Source organism: Geospiza fortis, unplaced genomic scaffold (assembly GCF_000277835.1).
Source record: "Geospiza fortis unplaced genomic scaffold, GeoFor_1.0 scaffold44, whole genome shotgun sequence".
NCBI classification, from domain to species: domain Eukaryota; kingdom Metazoa; phylum Chordata; class Aves; order Passeriformes; family Thraupidae; genus Geospiza; species Geospiza fortis.
This window is the reverse complement of record NW_005054404.1, coordinates 2,435,618-2,457,873: the sequence shown is the minus strand read 5'-3', so window position 1 is coordinate 2,457,873 and position 22,256 is coordinate 2,435,618. Positions and strand designations below refer to the sequence as shown.

At 36.5% G+C, this 22,256-nt stretch overlaps 1 protein-coding gene across 3 annotated transcripts in view; it reads left to right on the top strand.

Annotated features, from left to right (window-relative positions):
- Nucleotides 1–18,016, top strand: part of PRR16 (proline rich 16) — a 98,237-nt gene extending 80,221 nt beyond the window's left edge. For 2 of the 3 annotated variants that reach the window (XR_004082291.1, XM_014309142.2), the window contains exon 3: nt 14,901–18,016. The gene's annotated coding sequence lies outside the window, so the exon portion shown is untranslated. The remainder of the gene's footprint in view (nt 1–14,900) is intronic. The other variant, XR_004082292.1, reaches the window with a different exon arrangement.
- The last annotated feature ends 4,240 nt before the right edge of the window (nt 18,017–22,256 follow it).

Genomic DNA, 22,256 nt, shown 5'->3' with positions numbered 1-22,256 from the left:
CTCAGGGTTCTGTGCTGGGGCCAGTTCTGTTTAATATTTTTATCGATGACATGGATGAGGGTTTAGAGTCTTTCATTAGCAAATTTGCAGATGATTCTAAGCTGGGAGCATGTGCCGATCTATTAGGGGGACAGAGGGCTTTGCAGAGGGACTTGGAACGGTTGGATGGATGGGCAGAAACCAATGGGATGAAGTTCAATAAGTCCAAGTGCTGAGTCCTGCACTTTGGCCACAATAACCCCCTGCAACGTTATAGGCTGGGGACGGTGTGGCTGGACAGTGCTCAGGTGGAAAGGGACCTGGGGGTGCTGGTTGACAGCCGACTGAACGTGAGCCAGCAGTGTGCCCAGGTGGCCAAGAAGGCCAAGGGCATCCTGGCCAGTATCAGGAATGGTGTGACCAGCAGGAGCAGGGAGGTCATTCTTCCCCTGTACTCGGCACTGGTGAGGCCACACCTTGAGTATTGTGTCCAATTCTGGGCTCCTCAGTTTAGGAAGGACTTTGCGATGCTTGAGCGTGTCCAAAGAAGAGCAACGAGGCTGGTGAGGGGCTTGGAGCACAAGCCGTATGAAGAACGAGTGAGGGAGCTGGGGTTGTTCAGCCTGGAGAAAAGGAGACTCAGAGGTGACCTTATCACTCTCTTCAGCTTCCTGAAGGGTGGCTGTGGTGAGCTGGGGGTCGGTCTCTTTCTCCGGGCAACAACAGACAGAACAAGAGGACATGGTCTCAAACTGCGCCAAGGGAGATACAGGCTAGAATTAAGGAGGAAGTTTTTCACAGAAAGAGTGATCAAATACTGGAATCATCTACCCACGGAGGTGGTGGAGTCACCATCCCTCGATGTGTTTAAAGAAAGACTGGATCTGGCACTTGGTGCCATGATCTAGTTGAGGTGTTAGAAGATGGGTTGGACTCGAGGATCTTAAAGGTCTCTTCCAACCTAGAAATTCTGTGATTCTGTGATTATTTAAAAATCCTATTAAACAAAGGGAGTTTGTCTGTATAATCCTGTGATTTTCTGAGAGAACTTTCTGGTACTTTCTCAAACCAGATCAAGAGCATATTGATCCTTCTGCAAAAGCCTTTATCTTACTTTTTCCTGATTGCTTATTTTTTAAAGGGAAAAAACTTATCTGAGATACCATCATCCAACTTAGTTTTTGTAGTGCCACTATTAGACAGCTGCAATAAAAATAAAATTATTTGTAATTGCTTCTACACATAGATTTATAAATTAATTTCCATCTCAACAGCAGAAGACTTGTTTTTCAATTAAAGCTTCTAAAGCACAGTATGGATTTTAGCTACTTCTGATGCGTCCTTATCATTTAGTACAGTGTTCAGCTAACTCTTAAACAATTTACAGTTTTTGAACTTTCTTATTTATGGGAGCTATTTTTGGGGTAAAGGAAGGAGAATAATACATGGAAAGAATTATTCACCTCTAATCTCCACTGTAGAAAATCCTTGCATACCATGTAATTCCCTTTTTTAACTAGTGTATAATTTGACTTCAGCCCACAGGCGAAATAGAAGGTTCACTGTTTTTGTTGCTATCTGTAGCTCTACGGTGACATTTCCCTTGAAATTAGTAACATGAGAAATATAGTTAACACGCTACTGGTCTCAGAGTCCAAGTCATCAAAAAGAAAAAGAGGAGTGGCAGTTTTAGTTTTCCAATATTTTAACTACCTGAGGTGGCATTGTTTCAAGTAATGCAAGCCAGCAGGGCCAAAGGTTTTGTTTTTATCCATCCTTTTAATTATAACTCTAAGGAAAGACAGTGGATTTTGACTCGTAGTGAAAGTAAACATGAACTGTGTATTTGTATGGCCAAAATGAAAAACCAAAATCTGTCATTCCTTTCAGCATTTAGATATTCTATCTGACACAAATCCAATTGTTTTTCATTCACTCATAAATAAAGCATGGGACAGATGTGCTAGGTTTACAAATTGCTGGAGAAGGAGATGGTGTTTATAGACTGCCTTTCTTTTGCCCTCTGTTGCTACAGATAAGAGAAATCCAAATTGACTTGCTTCCTCTGCCTGAGGCATTTTAAACTCACAGCTCCCTGTATCTGAAGCATGCTCTGTGTTTCTGTATGTAGCAGTATGGCTTCAGCTGCTCATGGCTGCTCTGAGATTTTGGTAGAGGAAGGTGCTGCTAAAAAAGAGAGAGTACTGAGATGATCATTGGATTTTGGAAAAGCAATACAAGTATCATGCTGAAAAGACAGAGTATCCATTTTTTCATCTGCTGTATCCTATACCTGAGGGATAGGGTGAATTTCTCTTTTGCAGCCTCCACAAACACACCCTCTTCAGTGTGTCCAGCAGTTATGTAAGCACTTCCAAGGGCATCACCCGTAAAGCCTCCCCATTAGCCACAGTTTCCCATCAGATCTCCTTCAGACCCTGAGCTGCTGCTTCTGCAAATGTGATCACCAGCCAGGTCATGCTTTGTGCCAGCTGTTCTTCTTTCTCAACAGCCAGTGAAAACCTCAGCAAATTCTGTTTTCCTTCTCAGGTCCTACACCAGGAGCTGACTTCTCACAAGCTACAGAGGAGGTGAAGTGTTCTGACTCTTTAACTTCTCTCCCCCCAGTCCTTTGAGTAAAGCCACATTCTCTTGTGGAGTGGAGTTACCTGACACTTATTGCAGCAACAAAGGCAGCTGAGCCAACCATTCTCTCCTGGAGTAAGTTTAGACATTCTTTAAAATAGCCTAAAATTTGGTTCTCAAAGTAAAATAATTTTGGCTGTCCTGAGACTTTTAATAGAAAATTTCAGAAGGACGTAGCTAGCAATTTACTGTTCAGCACACACTCTATGTTGGTGGGAGGAGTGGTAAGACTTCACTCAAAATGGAGTCTGATGGTGTTGTGGAAAAAGACTTTTCAGAGAGGAGCTGTCAGCTTGTCATTTGTACATTATATTTTTTGCAGTTTTGATACGGTACATGAAAATTTTGTTACATCATCACTGAGCTTTCAGCTGATTGCTGACTTACAGTTGAGGTTAGTGCAGTGATTTATATGCTCACATGCTAAGAATTTTCTATATTTCTTCCTGCTCTTCTGTTTCCTTGTTTTCTTTTTGGAGAATTACTATGGCACAGATAAAACAGTTTACAGAAGTAAATTTAGCATCTTTACTTTCAGTGATGCTTATAAATTGATGCCTTTTTTATTATATAGGGAATGTATTTTGAAAGTTCAGTATTTCTTTGCAAGCAGTAACTATGTTGTTCCAATTATTGATACAGATGATTCAGGTTATTATCCAGGACATGTTTGTGGCTACAAAATACAATAATTGGACATAAAAGCAGCTGTTCCAGTTTTCATCACTAAAAAATTATTGTATTGCCCTTAGATGCTCTTTGAGGCATTAAGAGTTAAGAGGCTCTTAGATAACTTTAAAGGGAAGTGTTAGTGAGGAATAATATATTTTTCAATATTAATCTTGAAGAAAATTTCATCAGGCCAAAACTACGCCTTCTCTCCTTGAATTTGCAGGGGAAACATGAAGCCATTTTACTTTTCATTACTATTCTAACTAGGTAAGAATTTTCAGTAAATACTTCCCCTCTCCATTGTGCTGTCCAAAACGCAATTATTTGCACATTTCCATGCATACACAATGTGCACACGTAGACACACAAAAACTAACAAAAAACCCAAAAAACCAAAACCCACCACGAAAACAAAACAGAGTGCATTGTGACTGAAGCAGGGGGAATTATCCAAATAATAGATTCAGGAGTCTTTCCTTCCCCTTTTGCTCCTATCACATGGTCTGTAACACCTTTAACAATGTTATGTCACACTTACATAATCCAGTTCTGGAAACTCATTTCTAGGATTGCTCAAAATAAATTAAAAGGCATAATTCTGAGTGCCTAAGAAGAATGTAAATACTGATATTTCTGATAAACTGCTATTTCATCCTTTTTTAAGTCAGTTTCATATGTTTTGTTGTGTTTGAGTGGTAGGTAAGAAAACTAATAAGTAGATTTTAAGAGAGGCTGAAGAGGACCATCTCTTTTTTTATATACGGGTATTTGCAAGAGCTGTTGAAACAAAAGTTGACCCCTGAAAAGAAAGTTTGCATTGAATCATTGTATATTTGCAAAAGTTATACATTCCTGTATTTATTTTTATAATCCTGTAAGTACATACATTCTAGTAGAGTAATCAAAACTTAGAGCTCTTTCCAAGGTTAATGTTCCTGGAAAATACATAGTGTTTTCCATAAGGAGACTTCCAAATATCTTCAATGTAAGTGTCATGCCAGGTTGATCTCTTTCATGCATATTTGCTGCTGAAAGTACAACATATATGAAGATACCAAATAATACCCTGATATTATTTTCACCTTCCAATCTAAAAATATATTCAGTCTCTGTTGTGGCTTATGTTCCATTTCTTCCTTATACCATAATTTCCTTGGGAGCTCAAGATAGTAACTGGTTAAGTCTTGGTAAATGAATGCATAGAAGCCTTAGTACTTTTATTTCACAGTGGAGAAAGTCTCAAGAGTTGATGGAACCCTTACTATTCTACCTGCTGGAAAAGGGCTGTGATTGGGTGGGTGGGAAGTCTTCCAACAGGCCGTTAAATTATGTAGTAAACTCTCTTTGTTGGCCTCAGGACCTCTACTAGATTTAGAGATTTCTGCCCAAGATTCAGTTGTGAGCTACTCAGTAATTTCTAGTAGCTAAAACTTCCTAGAAACAAAGACAGAACATCCCAGTGTCCAGCAACCTCACAGAAAGAAAATAATTGAATTTGAGTATTTTGACTAACCAGAATAATAATTAATAGTAATAATAATGAATCACTGTGTGCCTTTAGTCACAATGGCGTGTTTAGGGAGAGCAGGATAATGTAATTTCAGTAATCTCTATATATCTATCGTCAGTGAAATGAATACTTTTTTCTTGTGTGGCAAAATATTTGTGCCAAATGATAAAGGAAAAAATAAATTATGTGAAGCACATGGTAATGAACAGTGAATGGTTAGCTAGAATCACAAATTATTTCATCCCTCAACAGGTAAATTGCAGAAAAAATGCATCAGAGAATTTATGGATTTTTTCTGATGTCTTTAATGTCCTTTTGGCTTGCAAAGTAGGCCTATTCCTACAAGGGTGATGGACTGCTTGAGTAATTTGAAATAGATGAAAGATCTGTAAATGTCACAAAAAAAAAAAAAAAGCAGAAATATTGATAGTTACATTGTGTCCTACATGTCTCTTTTCACCCATATAGTTATTTTTTTCGAAAAATAAGGAGGTGGAGAGCTGCCAGCTCACTTATCATTTATCCTTCCTAGCTTCGGGCTGAATAAGAAAAGGTTACACCTGTCAACTGGAAGATGTACTCAGGGGAGAATGATTTTCAAGCCGTTCACAGGTCATTTTAAGACATGTAATTATACAAAAACCTCAAAACTCTAAAAATTGAAACATAAAAATTTTTAAATAATAGCAGAGGCAAGTCTTTAAAGCATTTAACTATTCTGTGTGAACTTTCAGTTGTAATGATTTTAATGTCCCTTTCCCTGACTGATAAAAGGTTTTTCCTTTGTCAAGTAGATTATGCTGTATACCAAAGTAATTTATTTTTATTCATTGAGTGTAGGTTCACAGGGATTTTTATTATCATCCTGTTTTCTGTTGTATAATCAGCTCCAGGAACTGACTGTTTCAAAAGTATGCCACAGGATACCTGAATTTTTACAGAAAAATTACTGACTTACATGGGGTACAGGGTGCTGGTATATTTTCTTACATATCACATCTTCCATCCTTTTACTTTCTGCCATGAACTGGAAGGCAGAGATGGCAAGGTCCTCAGATTAATTAAAGAGGTATTAGGTGCAGCACTGATATGGAACTTCCCAGCGCTAGATACTGGATGTGTCATACTTTGGAAGTAATTCCAAATGCAAACCTCCTTCATCCTTGATATTTTTTTGTTTCAATATTTACTTATTATGATATTGCCCATGTAGACAAACTTTGTAACCAACTTCCCAAGTGTTTCAGTAGTTATATTTCACTAATCATTAGAAATAAAATGTTCATTTCTTTCTTTTACTAGTCTTTGTTCTACCTCTAGTTGACACAGATATGCATTCAAACTAATTAAGGAAATTTGCTTTGACTCAGCATGAAAAGGCAGGCAAAAACAAGAGCATATGAAAATAGTATCTGATATTACCTAATTCTTATATTAAAAGAAATGCAATAAGAATGAATGGGTGGGTTCCCTGGACCATAGGAGATTCCCTTGGAGCATCTCAGATACACAGCCTTAATTTGGGAAAACAGCAGTAGGCCTCAGGTTTAGGTAAATGTCCATCTGCATCCCTCCATATTCAGGGAAGGATGCTGAAGAAACAAGTTGTTCACCACTAGCATTGCAGGGTTTATTTGTTTCACAAGTGTAGCCAAACCTCAACAAGCATCTAAATTATTTTTGAGTGTTTTGGCTTGCAGGTTGAATATTTCAAATTATTCACTTCTGAAAATAAACAGAAATCTGTAGAGCCTGAAAAGGACAGAGTGAAATAAAATGCTAGCTTGTAGCATGTTGATTAAAATTATTGCTTGGATCTCAAAAAAAATCTGCAACCAAACCAGAAATGCAGCCAAATTTTCTTTTACAGAGTGAAGTGCCTCATATGCAAGAACTGGCTTTATGGTTTGATTATTGTCTACTAAGCACATGGTATAAATTATTTCATAACCCCTTATGAAGCAATGCTCAAGTACTTTTCTTTTTAAATGAACTTATAGCTAGACAATTGATATGTCCTGTTGAAGAACCACCCCAGACATTAAAGTATTTGTCAGTTCACAGTAATTTCCATGTTATCATTAGGATGTATCTTCTAGGGATGGAACTAAGCTGAAGTTTGAGTGCTTCTGCATAAAGACATCCACCCAGTGTAATTCTCACATGAGTTGCTGCTGTTGGCACAACTGTAGTGGCCACTTGAGCTTGTGGATGTGACCTTGTGAACTACAGACTAACTGGCTGCAGTCGTCTGGGTATTGTCCAAGATTTGTCCAGCATCTAGTCCAAAGGAGTAGAAGAAAAAGTGAATTAATATGTCTGTATGTACGTTATATGTATACACATACATAAGACACATGAATAATGCATAAATATACATATAAATGCTTATATTTACATATTGACATATATATTCTATTGCAACAATTGATAAGCAAGCATTTATGTGTAATTAGACTTGCTTTTTAAGCAAATCTACATCAGAAGCCTGTCTGCCAATAAATATTGGGACGAGCTATAACTTCTTAATTTGAAATGAAAGGCATAGCTCAAATTTTATGCTCTAGTACAAAGAAAAAGCACAATAATTTTCTGGGAGCTGGTGAATGTATATCTGAGAGAGAAAATTAATCAAAACCACCCTCCCAGAAATATCTGAGTACCTTTCTCATGAAAGATGTACCATAACATAGCCAAAAAGTCATGAGAAAATAAATAAGCTTCCCAGGACTGTGTTCACACTTGGCATAACCAATTCTATCTTAAAATATACATTATGATACCGCTAAAACAGTTTTCTAACACCTAATGAACCAAAAAGGCAAATGAAAATAAACTCATGTAAAGAAAAATTACCCAATGAAAATGTTTCTAAAATTTGAAATGGTAAACAGAAGTGTACTGTCACTGCCAAAAGTATGTCTGAGGAATTCTAAAAATCTAATTTGTACGTTCTGTGCATCCAGTACATACTACTCTACTTAGAATTTATGTGTTCTTCTTTTAAAAGGTGACATGCTTCTGACCAGTGAACAAGACTGCCAGGTTTTCCCGGGATACATCATTAGGTCTTTTCCCAGTACCATTCTTTTCCCTATTAGCATTTTTTTAATTGGAATTTTGTCATTTTTTGCATTCATCATAGCAACCCATAGTGTAAGTTACTGACTCCTGTGATGTCAAGACACATGGTACCTCTCAACTTGTAACTTTGGCTGCTTAGATATCAGCTATATTGGGAACTAGTGGAATCAACAAAAAATACCTCGAAAACAAAACAAAAAACACCAAAAAAACCAAAGAAAAGGCTTGATAGCATGTTGTAGGTCCTACAATATTACTTCTCTCAAATCTAAACTGTTTGATACTTGACCAGGACAAGCACTACATAAATGTGGCCAGTACTAACAAGCAGTAACAAGCAGGAGATTTTATGAGTGTCGTATATTGATAAGCACATTGCCGCTGACATTGATTGCATGCTTCTCACTATAAAAAATTACAGTAGCTCTCAGAGTCAATGAGTAGTCTTCATTTGGTTGTGCAAGCAGACAAAGATAGTAAATATCTATGAATATACTACTCAAACAGTTGGAGTTCAGTTGGATAACTGTATTTAGTAAATACTCTCATCATATACATTCTGACATAATTTATGGTTTTCTATTCAGGATTATATTTATAGAACTTTGAATAGGGAAAGCTCTGGAGATAGCAAAACTGGCATGACAAAGAACTTAATAGGAAGTGTTGCTAGGAGTGGCTAGTGAGATCACAAGAATACCATTGTAGAAGCTAATACACACTGTCAATGCATAAATTAATGTAGTATGTAAAGAAGAAAAGGGAAATGTGTACATTTCATTTGTAATGTGTAAATATTTTCACTTTTCTTGCCATTTTCAATCTCTTCCTAAGCTTGGAAAGATAAACTTCCAATTAGCAACTGGGATTTCTTATTTACTCATTGACAAATAAATTATTTATAGATTAAAACAGCAGGATGGGAAATCACACATAAATATGTTTTCTGAAGCTTCTGGTGAAAAAGTAGGAATAATTACAAAAAAGTTTGGTGGTGGTTTGTTAGCATCCTGTGTTGTTTAGATTTAGGTGGTTTAGTTTTTACAGAAAAAGATGTCTCAACAGGTATCATGATGAGGATTTCTTGGACAGTAGAAACTAGCAAAAATTCCCATGATTTTAGGGAAGCTTTCCCTTTACTTTTAGTAATTCTTCAAATGAGGAATTTAGCATAGTAATTAATCTTACCTAAAAGAGTAAAAATTTTAAGATAAAATAAATAAAATAGTCATGTCTGAATCTAAATATTTCTGTATTTTTCAGGAATAAGTAAGTAATTTATACAACAGACAACTGCGCTGGTTTTGCATAGGAGCCACCCACAAAAGTGATTTTTTCTGAGAAGAGCTGCTGAGAGCTTTCTCTGTGCCTAGCAAAACCAATTGCTGGCTAGCTTTTTAACATAGCTTTTTAATTGGCTATGTTAATAACCGATTAAAAACTAGATCCACCTCTGTGAGATTTGCATTTTAAAATGAACAAACCTCGGGAATGCTCTCTTTTCCTCCAGGCCTGGAAACAAGTAACAAGCTTGGCTTGACCTCCCTGGTCTCGGCTGCGTCGGGCTGGGTGGGCTCTGCCACAGGGCTGTGAGAAACAACTGCTCACTTTGAAAATGTAGAAAGGTTTTCCAAACCTTAACAAAAATACAACAAAAGGACTGCATAAGGAAAAAGCTGCAGCACTGGGAACTGCCCTGTGTGCATACCATGTGGCTGGCTCATCTTCAAGATGGATGCTCAGTCTTTTATACCCCTGGGGGCTGCATCAGCCAGCCCTGGCCCCTCCCAAAGTCTGTCAGTCAGCTCTTCTGTGCCATTTATCAGCAGAAACTCTTTTCTTGTAACTTGATTGGAGGCCAGGTGTTGCCATGCTGCACCCCCTCAGCAACAAGCTTGTCCATTCCCAATTGCCCCATGCAAGGGACACACGTGCACGCCTTATTTTTACCTGCCCTCAACCACCCTGGCTGTCTGAGGGTAACAATACAGGGGGGAAAGGGGAACTATGGGGAGAACATAGTACATCTAAACTACAATAACATAACTATACATCACTAAAGCTTTTCTTAATATTCACACAATAGTTAAAAGATAACAATAGTTATCTTTTAATTGTGAGAGCCAATCATCTCATTATCCATCTATAACAGAGCTGAGCCCTTTCCGTGGAGCCCAGCAGCCCTTCCCAGGACAGACGCTCATGAGATCCTGCGGCTGAGGCCAGAGGCGGCCCTGCAGCCTGAACAGAGAGTGGCCCTGCAGCTGGAATTGAATGCAGCAAAACCAAAGTTAGCCACAGACTTTAATCATGGTCTTGGACCAACCCTGACACAGCCCCCCCCCAGTGCGGGCTGAAATACATCACTATAAGTGCTCCGGCCCAGCCCGGCAGGGATCACAGGGTAACCTGCAGGCCTGGGTGAGATTTGACTCTTCACTGCACAGATAGATGAAACTTGCAAAGCATTGATGCTTACTTGAGTGAAAGAAAAGAAAGAGAGTAAAGGCATGTAGAAGGCAACATTAGACACTGAAGTCAGTAAAGAAGAAGTCAAATTCCAGATGGGAAGGAGAATGAGGAGATGCCTTTAGTTTTGGTCTGAAAACCTCTTGTAAAGCTGTGGAGAAGAATATAATTGATATATCAGACTCTTTTTCCCTGTAACTCATTGAAAAGTATGGGGGATGAAGTGTTCAAATTGTAGCAAAGGCATCTATGCTAAAACAAGCAGATGTTGAAGTAGCTGTGATCCCATGAGAAGTTTGAACAGAAAGAGAGAGAAGAGTGATGAAGACTCTTTGCCCCCAGGGAAAGAAGACGACCTCCGTTCCCAGAGATGAAGATGATCTTACAGATAGATAATGAGAATCTTTGCTCTTGAACAGGTCATCCTTAAAACAGTACACCATAAGTTGACATGGCCCATAAATGCAGCTGTGGGAAGGTTGTGAAAAGAAGGGAGGGACCTCACGATTGCAGATTCCTGCGCGGCTGCTATTCATGGAATTTAAAAGCCACGAGCCAACCATTTTCTTTTGGAGAAGTCTCCATGAAATGACAAGAGGGACTCGTCTCCCTTAGTGAATTGAAGAAAGAGTATTCTAGAGATGATGAAATGACTGAATTGTTTCTGTACATTGGTAGTGGGAAAGAAAAAGTTGTAGGGAGAGGAGAAGTGTTCTGAAGTTTTTTTTCTGATTCTTATTATTCTTTTAGTTCTGTTCATAAACTTTTCTTTATACCCTTTTAAAGTTTTGAGCCTGCTTTTCCTTTCTCCTAATCCTGTATCACAGCAGGAAATAAGTATATCCTAGTGGGTTGCACTGGCATTTAGCCAGTGCTAGACCCACCAATGAATTGGTGCATTGGCCAGGAAAACTCAAGTTGGCCAACCAAAACCACTACAACAACTTAACAGATGCCATTAGTATTTAAACAATACCAAGAAGATACCTGCACTATGTTTAGGAAGATTTATTACTATATGATTTTTTGTAACTTTTTTTCAAAACATAAGAACTTTTGTTGTACTCCTAAATATGTAAGTACAACTAATAACAGGGCATGTGCTCTGACTTGCAGTGTACTTAAGACAGATGATAACATATGTCCAAATTACACTGTCTGGGCTAAAATAGCCAAAATAACAAAGCTTTTTTTTTGCCTGGTCTTTCCCGTGCTTCTACCAGACTTAAAATGATGCAGAAATTACATGGCTTAGTAAAAATCAAGTAAATCTCCCTTTCTCAATTGAACATGAATTACATTTCATAGTTGTTTTCTCCTTTTTTCTTGATAAAGGCATGAGGCCCAGTATAGAAAGCATCACTAAAAGTATTTCTTTCTGTGATTATTGACATCCTCACTGTGCATATCACTTCAAAGTTGGTGATGTCTTCTGTATAATTTTCTTGATGTCTTCCAATCATGTCACTGGATTTATTGGTCTTTATTTAAAGACTTTATTTAAAGATCAATAAATGCAGTGGCTTCTCTGCATCTGAGAATGGGGCAGCTGTTTCATGGGTCTGAGGCTGAAAGGAGGCTTCCCTTCGTAGCCTTGTCCCTTAACATTTTCCATTCACAGGGCTCTGCATAGCAATTTGTCCAGACTCAATATGGTCATGGCCATGATCAGAAGGAGGATTCCTTGTAGAGGGGACTAGACTCTCTCTCTCAGTTTTTTAAGAACTGTGCAGAAGGACATAGATGATTTTCAGGTAATACACGCAGCAAAGTGAAATTTATTTTTTTAGTACAGAAGAGTGGTTATCTAGTTTTGAATAATGGGGAGAAGAGCAACATTGGTTTCTTTGATTCTCTAGCTTTTGGGGCTTAATAATGATGCTGTAGAAAGAAGAGACTGACATGGCAATGCTGCCCAAGTACTGAAAAGGAGAAGGGACGTGAGTGAACAAAATGGTTTCCTATAAATTGTCTGAGCCCTAGCTCCCTAATAATGACTTTAATAGGGTCAGAGTTTTATTATGAGTTTATTGATAGGGTATGCTGTAACAAAATTATTTTGTAATGATGAATTAAATACACATATCTGAATGTACAGCCTTGCTACCAAAAACAGTACAGACTATAGGATTAAAAGCTAGACAGTTCAGGATAGGAGTCTGTAATTAGTAGGCAGGTGGTTTTTTTTCAGTGACTGGCCTTTTTTCTCTTGCTGCTAACTTCTCCATGTGTACAATAATGGTTTGCAAATATAGATTTTTGGGGGAGGTAGCAAGAGGTACAGCTGGTTTTTTGATGCAGGCATTGGTACCTAATGAATTTTCCGCTGAGCAAGTTTAACCATAATTTTTAGTTTGAACATATTCTTTATTAATATGGAAAGGTGCAAAATATTTTCATAGTTTTACTCTTTAGCACAGTTAGTATAAAGAAAAGAAGGCAGTCTTTTCTTTCTTGGTAGAATGTTGATGAAATGAGGGTGGATGTCTCATAACCATGGAGTGAATTGAATTGTGTAGGTTGAAAAGTCAATGACAGAAATGATGGAGAAATTCACGTATACTTGATAAATCACTTCCTGGTTTTGTAAGCAGTCATCCTGGGTGTGCTTGGTATAGAGTTAATTTTCTTCTTAGTAGCGTTTTGGATTTAGAATAAGAATAATGATGATTAACACACAGGTGTTTCTATTGTTGCTTGGTAATGTGTACCCTAAATCAGCTTCCTCTGCTTTGCCAGTGAGGAAGTGCGTAAGAAGCCATGACGGAGCAAACCAGGGGAGGTGGCCCAAACTGGCTAAAGGCACATTCCATACCACAAACTCACGTCCAATAAACTGGGGGAGTTGGGTGGGAGCTGATCATACAGCTTGAGGACAGGCTGGGTATCGGTCAGCAGCTGGTGAGCCATATTGATTTGTCTATCCCTTTTCTTTCTTGAGGTTTATTTATCTCTCTTTTCTTTTTTTTAGTGTCACTTTTGTTACAGTTGTTTTTGTTATCATTATTATTACAATATTTAAATTTTATTTGGGTTTATCAATTTTTTCCTCAGTTCTCCCCAGCCCACTGTGTGGTAGGAAATGATTGAGCAACCACATATTACTTAATTGCTTACTGGGATTAAACTATGACAGCATGAGATTGTCTATTTTTATGAATTACAACTCAGAGGAAAAGATCATATTGCTCTTCATGTCTACTGTGCTCAGCATTGTATTTTACTGTATTCAGAATCTAAGTTGTTTTCTGACAACAAATACTATTTGCATTATCTCTTTTGTGAGTATTATTGTTATTATTTTAAATGTATGTTAGTTGCACCATATTCATCTTGTTCCCGAGAATTAAGCTGCATTTATGGATAATATTGTCTTTTTTGGTGATTCTAATGAGGTAATAACATACAGGAATCATTAGCCCAAATGTAATTGAAGCTTGAAATTGTGACAGCTGAGAAAGTGTTGTGTGTTTTCAGTGATATGAAGACTGACTTCATTTTAAAAGTAAGCTGCTAACAGATGTTTAGAACACTTTCATTAACAATGTGACTCAAACCCTGAATACTTGACTAGGAAAACAACTTCTGCTAAGCCAGTGGTATCACAAATCTACCATGTTTGCTAGGCTATTGGGTTACACTGGGCCACTGTAACAGTTCTGAGTGTTAAATAAGTTTCACTGACTATTTTATCTTTTTGTTTAGCGCTGGGGGAAAAACCAAAAAGAATTTACATTGCAACAAATTCAAATTCCTTTTTTTTTTTTTTGTCTGACAGTGCAATTCTGTCCTACCCCATGAAAATCTTCATCAATTTAAGTGGTTCAAGTAAGAAATATGAGGAAATGTGAATGAGGGGCCAGATTTACAAAGCTAATGGCAAAGAAGTGATCTTCCTCCTCACTGAAGTTTGTACCTTCAGGTGTAAGTCACCAAAAGTGCATGAGGAAGTTGTTATTCTTTTCCTCAGGAGATATGAATTTAATACTTTAACCAAAATTAGTGTCCTAGCTACCAACAAGTAAGTATTCTAAGGTGTCTTTTTTAGACACTGCTGCTTTATCTTCCCTAATAAATAAAGCTAGGAAAACTCAGTAAGTCAGTGAACCTCAGCATTAGATTGCAGCATATTAGTGTTTTATAAAAATTAAAACAGTTTCACAAAAATGAATATGAAAGACCCAAATCAGAATTATATATAATATTTTAGTGACTAGAAAACTTACTCGTCAGATGGGGAGCTTCTACTGAGTTCATTTTCTATCTAATTTATGAACAAGTATTAGAGCCCAGATTTCACAGGGGATGTAAATAATGTGATTTCAAAGACACCACTGAAGTCAAAGCCATTTACCCCAGAAAAAAAGGCTTGTATACATAATAAAGTGCCACTATAACAGATCATTTCAAAATACCATTATTTTTTGAACTCCTGCTTACATGAAAACTGAAATTATCATTAAAAATTATATTTTGTTTATTAACTTGTCTTTTTAAAGTAACATTTTTTATAACTTTGCCCTTCTTTTCTTTTTAACAGCACCTTCAGGCTTGAAGGAATATCTATATTTGGAGGCACGTCTATTAATTTGCATATCAGATTCATCATTGTGACTTCTTGCAGGCCAGATCTGAGAAGTAACCAGGAAACCTGACCCTTAGTGGAGAATGGAAGAACCCTTGAAGTCAGAGCACAACTGAGCACTAGTGTAATCTGCATTGAATCATCTTTCTCAGATCTGACAGCTCCAAGCTGAGTCCCGGCAAAAGCCACAGCCTTAAATTCCATTCAGTGGGAAAGAAGGATGAGAGAACTCAGTGTGCCCCATTGCAGAAACTGCTGTCTCCAAGCCTGACACCTGAGTTCTGTGCTGACCAACCAGAGTACCAAACAAGGAGTTTTTTATGGGTACAGCCAGCATCAACAAATATTTCAATATGTAGCCAAAAGGAAAAAGGAAGCACTTAGTAATTTCAGAAAATGGATACATTTATTGTAACAGAGAAATGTTACTGTCTGTGGGGAAGAAGACCTCTGTCGTCCCTTGTATATATTCAAAGCCATACAGGAACAGGGCATAAGTGAAGTTAAGTCACTTAAAAGGATGCTGACTCCTGTCCTCCACCCAACTTTGAGGAAGTTCCGCTCTTAGAGATTGCATCTCGATGCACTTCTATTATTTGCACTGTCTTTTCCATTCAGGGTAATGATGTGTGCTACCATTTGCACAGATGGCCCCAGGAGATTTTTGACCACAACAAGCTATACTTTGCCAGGGCTCCAAATGGAATTAAAAAGTTAGAACTGACGAAAGACATTTATGCTCTCTTTCACTATGGGGATCTCTTCACAGAAAGGATTACAGTCCTTTCTTAGGATGAAATAAATACATGCATATACATACATATATACATATGTATATATATGAAAAAGCAGCAACATGATAAGGTGTATTTAAAAAGGGGATATAATCTTTTTTAATAGCATCCTTTTTTTTTATCATATTAGCAGCTGAGAAATTTAATCTATTGAATTATACATCAAAAAAAGTTCCTGTTGAACATTGACATTTAGTCCCAGTTACTGCTAAAGAAGTCATTTGTAATATGTACTTGACATAAAATTTTTCTAGCCATTTGTCTCTACTTCATGGAGAAATATAACAGACAAGCAACATTTTCAGTTTATTTTTCTAAATAAATGTGTTGTTTGTATTATTTGCAGTCACTCATTTTGGCTGGTTTTCATTATCTCCAAAAGTGATTTAAAGACAGAACCAAAACACAGGGATTGTTTGTTCTTGTTAAACTGTAATGATTTGCTGAATGAAAGCTTTAATATAAATATTGTAATTTGTAAAATGATGAAGTATATTTATATAGGCAAATATGTATGGAAAACAAAAGGAGGTATTTTAACTCTTAATTTCAGAACATAGTTTATTTTAATATCCACAGGAAGAAATTAAATATATAATGGGATAGGGTTTTTATTATCAATGAATTTTACTAAGTGAAAATTTGGATGTTTAAGAATGAAATGAATGTAGTCAAATAATGTTGGTTTCCCAAATTATACAAAGACCTTTTGCCAGCTGTCTCATTTTACTCAAAAACTGATTTAATCATCTGGGGGGTTGGGTTTTACTGGGGGGTGTGTGTGCTAAGGTTTTTGTTTGGTATTTTGTTTGTTTTGGCATACTGACAGGACCATGAATTTGATACTATTTGCTCATAATTTGAAAAGCTACAGAATAAAAGATTGTTTCTTAGAACAATCTACAGTTTGCAGTTAAGAACAGTCATTGTTATCAAACTAATGCAGTGTTTTGTTGTAGAGTTATTAAACATTTCAATGCTAGAGCTGTTTTGAATATTTTTTTTCCTTTTTTTCCTTAGTGCATTACCCTATGTGTAATTCAAAGAGAAAAGTAATGCATTTGGTTCCCAGTTCACTTAAATAATTTGTCTTAAGTCCAGTTATATGTATGTGATTTTTAAAGCTGAATAGCTTTTTTTTCAGTTGATTGCTTTATGGAAGCATTTAAGTGCTCACTAACAGAAAAAATACCTTTCGACAACAGAAATAATTTTCAAAAAAGCTGTGGGTTAACTTTGTGAAGGGCAGATGTCTTAAAAATGTGTTGCTCTGCTCTAATGTGCTAACAAGTGTTATGCGTGTATGTTTGTGTGTGTGTGTGTGCACGCATGGCGCCCTTACCTGCTCATGAATGAAATGCCAGCTCTGCTGAAGTAAGTGCCACAAGTCCTGTTACTGCAAAAGATGCTCATGTTACTGTGTTTTTTGGTGAAAGACCTGGCCTCTGTCTTTGCTTGTGACTCTGAAGCCATAAACAGCTTTTGAAGTTTGTCAGGAAATCAGAAAATTAAGTAAGTTTATGTTAGGCTCCCTCATTTGGCAAAAATTGGGATGATCTTATGATTTGACTCTTTTTATGAAAGTTAGTGGTCAATTTCCTTTGGTGCAATGGATAAATGCAACCTTTGTATTTGTTAAAGAATGATGTCTGTGTTTTGTTCACACACAATTCAGCTTTTGGCTTATAGTGTTCTTACTGTGATGTCATTCCTGTGTCATTAGAATACGTTATTTGACACATAACTGGCATGGGCTTGGTTTTCCTCCTTTTTTGGATAATCAGTATTTTAAAATTGGAGAACTTCTTCTTTGAGACAAGTATTCAGTTGTTTAAGAAGGGGACAACATTATTGAAACAATAAGAAAATTTCAGAATAATACTTCAAACACTTCCATCATTGCCTAATAATAACACATGAAAAAGCTCTTATTTTTGTGAACAAAATGCATTCATCTGTATTTGAAATAGCCCAATAAAAATCCAGTGGAATAATTTGTTACTACTTGCAAATACTTTTCTGCTATGCTGAGTTCTAGATCAGCTTGTGTGTAAAATTTTTATTGCACAAAACCCACCTAAAACAATGCTCAGTTTTCTTCAGAAAAATACATGAGATATGAAAAATAATTACTTCGTCCCAGGAGTGGTTTTATATAATTTGTGCAATGCAAAAATGATGAACAGATACCAACATGTAGGCCTAATTTAAGTGACAAATGTAATTGGAAGATAGCACTGCAAACCACAGGTCTCATTAATCACATGCTGTTATTTGCACCTCTGCTTAACTGGGACTTCATGCTGGAAAGTACATTTCAGTGTGCGTGCACACTCATACAGTGTTATATATCATGTCTTATTTTACTAGCAGTGTCACTGGGAGAAATTCAGATAGCTTGATTTTCATAGATTTAAATTAAATCCTTAGATAAGTGTTCAATATTGGATATAAATTGAGATTATGTCTGTATATTGTGCAGATACTCCCATGAGATAGCATTTCAACACAATTTCAGAAATTGCTGGCAAATAATTATCACTGAAATTTTGTAGTTTAAAACCAGAGGATAAAATTATATTATCTTATTGAACAGCAAAAAAATTGTGGTATTTCTGTTATGTTCATTCAAGCATACTGACAAGACCAGCAGAACTTTTTCAACTAAGATGACTTTTCAGCAATTAATGGGTCCTTTTGTTGGTTTATGTGTCATGCATATAAGAAACACCTACAGAAATAGTTCTGGAGTAATAGTGCATTGTTTCGTTAGCTGGCATTTGAAAAGTCACCTGGAGCAGCCAATAGGCTTGAAAGGATGAGGTGTGCAAAACAAAATGCTGACAGTTCTAGACTCATCTACAAGACAGAATTTCAGCCCTTGAAATTTTTAAGAGACAAGGATCACCATCATTCATGAGAAAAATTGGGATATGTTAAAATAGCTCTTTTGTGGAGTGGAAGACAAAGATTATGAAAACCTGGTGATCACCAGGGTGATATAAAAGTGTCCCTGTCCTGGCAGAGCTGCCCCAAGTGTCACATGTTGAGAATATCCGGAGGGGACAGGTTTTTTTTTTAGCCCTCTGATCAGTGATGTGCTGGGTACGTAGCAAGGCAGTGATGTTGTTAATAAAAGCTGACCGCAAGATAGTGGTAAGCTGTTGTCTAAGGAGGGGTGGAGGAAGGACAGCCACCACTCTGCCCGAGAGCATCCTGCTAGGGAGGAGGCTGCTACTGAGACTGGATCTTAGAAGGAATCTTGGAGGACTGCTGAGACTAAATCAATGATTTTCATGGACTGGACTGTTGAAGATGCCTTGAGAGGGGAAACAAATGGATGTTGTTCAAAATACTTCTCTAGATTCAATATCCTTGCAGATCTGCAAGGAAGCCATAAAATATCCCCACAGCTGGGCTGAACTTAGGAAAAGACAACTATAAACAAAGTCTCCTGTTCAGGAGAATCTGGAAAGAATAGGGTAAAGTCATGGCAGGTGGCATAGAGACTATTTAAGGTATTCTTGAAGGAAGAGAGTAAATACATTCTGCTTAGCTAGAAAGGCTTGAGAAAGGGTAAAAGGGAAACCACACGGCTAATCAGCAGGGTATCAGAGGCTACTGAGGGCAAGATGTCCTTCAGATTGTTGAAGATTTTTAAAGGAAGTGTAAGGGCTAAATGTAAGACTAAATACAAATTTAAAAAGCAAAAAAAACCCCCAAAACCCAAACAACAAACCCAGAGCAACATTAATCAAATCAATTCCAAGATACTTAAGAGATTTCTCAATTAAAATAGTTGAAAGAAACTAGAATTAAGAAATTCTCTTTCTACAGCAGAGCAGAGAGAAGTCTGGGAGACCATCTGTAATGCTGAAAGATAATCAAGGAAAACAGAAGCACTTACAAGAAGCTTTAAGAACAAAATGGTCAGAACACTTTAACTCTGCTCGTGCTATGGAAGAACTTTTGTAGGTTCTCAGACATTAATTTTTTTTGTGGGGGAGCTCATATGACGTCATGGTTTGCCAGTTTGAGGTGGTACAGAACAAAATGAAGGGATATAAAGCTAAGATTTTTAAAGACACTCAGGGGTGAAATAGCCAAATCGTACCTGTGGAATGAAATTCTTTGTTTAAAGTCATTTTGATACCTTTTGAGATGTGAGGTTCCAACTATATTGCCAGTTTTAGATTGAAAGGGTATGGTCCATTAAATCAGTATGAAGCAAAAGGGTTCAAACTTTAATAATATCTCTCTAAAAAGAGGTAGAACACATCTAACAGTGTCAATATTACCAAACACCGCAGGATATTGCACAGATGGCTAAGAGAAAACACAAAAGAAACTGCTAAGAGGAAAGTTCCTGCATTCGTAAAAAGATGAAAAATATTGGAGAAAATAGTGATTTTTGTGTCAGTTTTCACAAGCGACAGAGACCAAGAGTGAAGTTCCAAGGGACATATTCTGTGATCCATGTGTCTCAAAATATATTTGAACATGTGAATATGCTGGAAAAGTGGTGTATAATTATGTAATTTGGTGATCATACTAAGTTAATAAAGGTGGTAAATAGGAGAGGTCCTAAATGACCGACTAAATTAATTTTAATTTATTAAAATTAAAAATTAAATTGAATGAAGATAATAGTAAACTGATTTTAAAACAATTTTATATTTTATATATTTCACTTAGCTTTAATTTACCAGTTAAATGTTTCTGTGAAATTGTTGGTCTTGTGCTTAGGAGGGCAGAAAAAATGGAAGTATGCAGTTAACATTTATTAGGAAAGCAGCAGAGAGAATAAGTGAACATTGCATACATCATTGTATGCAACAGATATGCAATAGCCTAATATAATATTTAACTTTTTAAACACTGTGCCGAGTTCCTTGACTGGGAAACAAACAAGCAAACAAATAAACAAAAATGTGATCAAACTGAAAAAGCTTCAGAGAATGAATGAAAAGGTAGAAAAATAAAATAGTACAATTTGATTCTGTCTGTGAAGTGACAGCAGGTAATTGTTCTGCTCAACAGAGGTGTGAAAGAGAAGTACAGTGACAAGATCATGGATGGCATAGAGTGTGCAGTAGCAGGGGTCATCAAACAAATCCAGCCACTGGGAAGCTCAAAAATAACGCAAAAGTGTTTATTTAAACAATGTGGAGGGAAGCTGTGGAACTCTTTCACTCAAAACATATTGCATATGCTGAAAGTTTATGGGAATTAGGGACTGTGAGAAGAGAAGGAAAAATAGTAATCGAAAGTTGCTAAATGAAATGATCCTGATTTTGCTTCTAGTGAAGACACATTTGTGTCAGGGTGAATATAATGAACATGAATTTCTGTATGTGTGTTCTGGATCAATGTCAGCTACTTTTGTGGCTCACATATTCCATTTACATAAACTGAAACCAGGGAGCAGAAAATTCTGCTTTTGCAATGTGTACTATGTACTTTACAGAGGCACAAACAAATTAGCAAAACCAGCCAAGGGCTTTCACATGGAAAGCATAGAAAAGAAAATCTTTAAGACAGGTAAAGGATGATGTTCTGGAGGTTATGTCATTATTAAAAATTGACCTGTTCAGTAATGTGGTACATCGAGGTTTATCTACTGAGATTGAAATATTAATTAAGAAGACTAATCTCAAGCAAGAGATTAATGTTTCAGGAAGCAAAACAATCCCAAATTAAAAAAAAAAAAACAAAAAAACCACAGAAATATTTTGATTAGTGCTGATTACATATTTCTTTAAAATAAACATATGAATCTGTTTAATTGTTTCCTTAATTTTGTCTCTGAAATAAATATCCTTTACCAACAAATATAGTTGCATTGCAAGCTGGCAGCGGAAACGACCTGGATAATCAGATTGAGAAACTGAGATTTTGAGAATCTGACCCCAACATTGATCAGACAAACTCCCTTTGAATTACCTATCTTTGGATAACGGGGGAGTTTTCACACATTTACACCAAACTGACAGTAATTGGGCATATGAAAAACCCATTATTTATAGTGGAGACTTTGACACTTTATTTTGTTAGAGATATTAATACCTAAAATATATTACTAGAAGACCCAGTCAATAGGATTTAAAACTTTTGAAAATTAAATTGCTAGACTATCTAAGATTATAAATGAATCAAAATCTATATGTAATGTGGAATGCAATGAAATTTATTTGATCTTGCCTATTATTTTTTCCCATTTAAACAGATTTTGCAACAGCAATAAATATATTGTGGAAAAATAATTGTACAGTAAGGTCTTTTTCTTAGAGAAAAATGTTTTAAGTTGTTGTATCTGCAAAAGTGCATACATTTCTAGTTATTGCAATTCAGTGAGCAAAATATTTATTACTGTTGTGACTATCACTCTTACAGTTGTGGTGCTATTGATGAAATAGGACAGTACATTTGGTTTTAAAATTGTTTTTCATCTATCTATTTCTAGAACAAATGCTTGCTTTTTCTCCAGCTTCTCTATAATGCACTCTGCTTTCATATT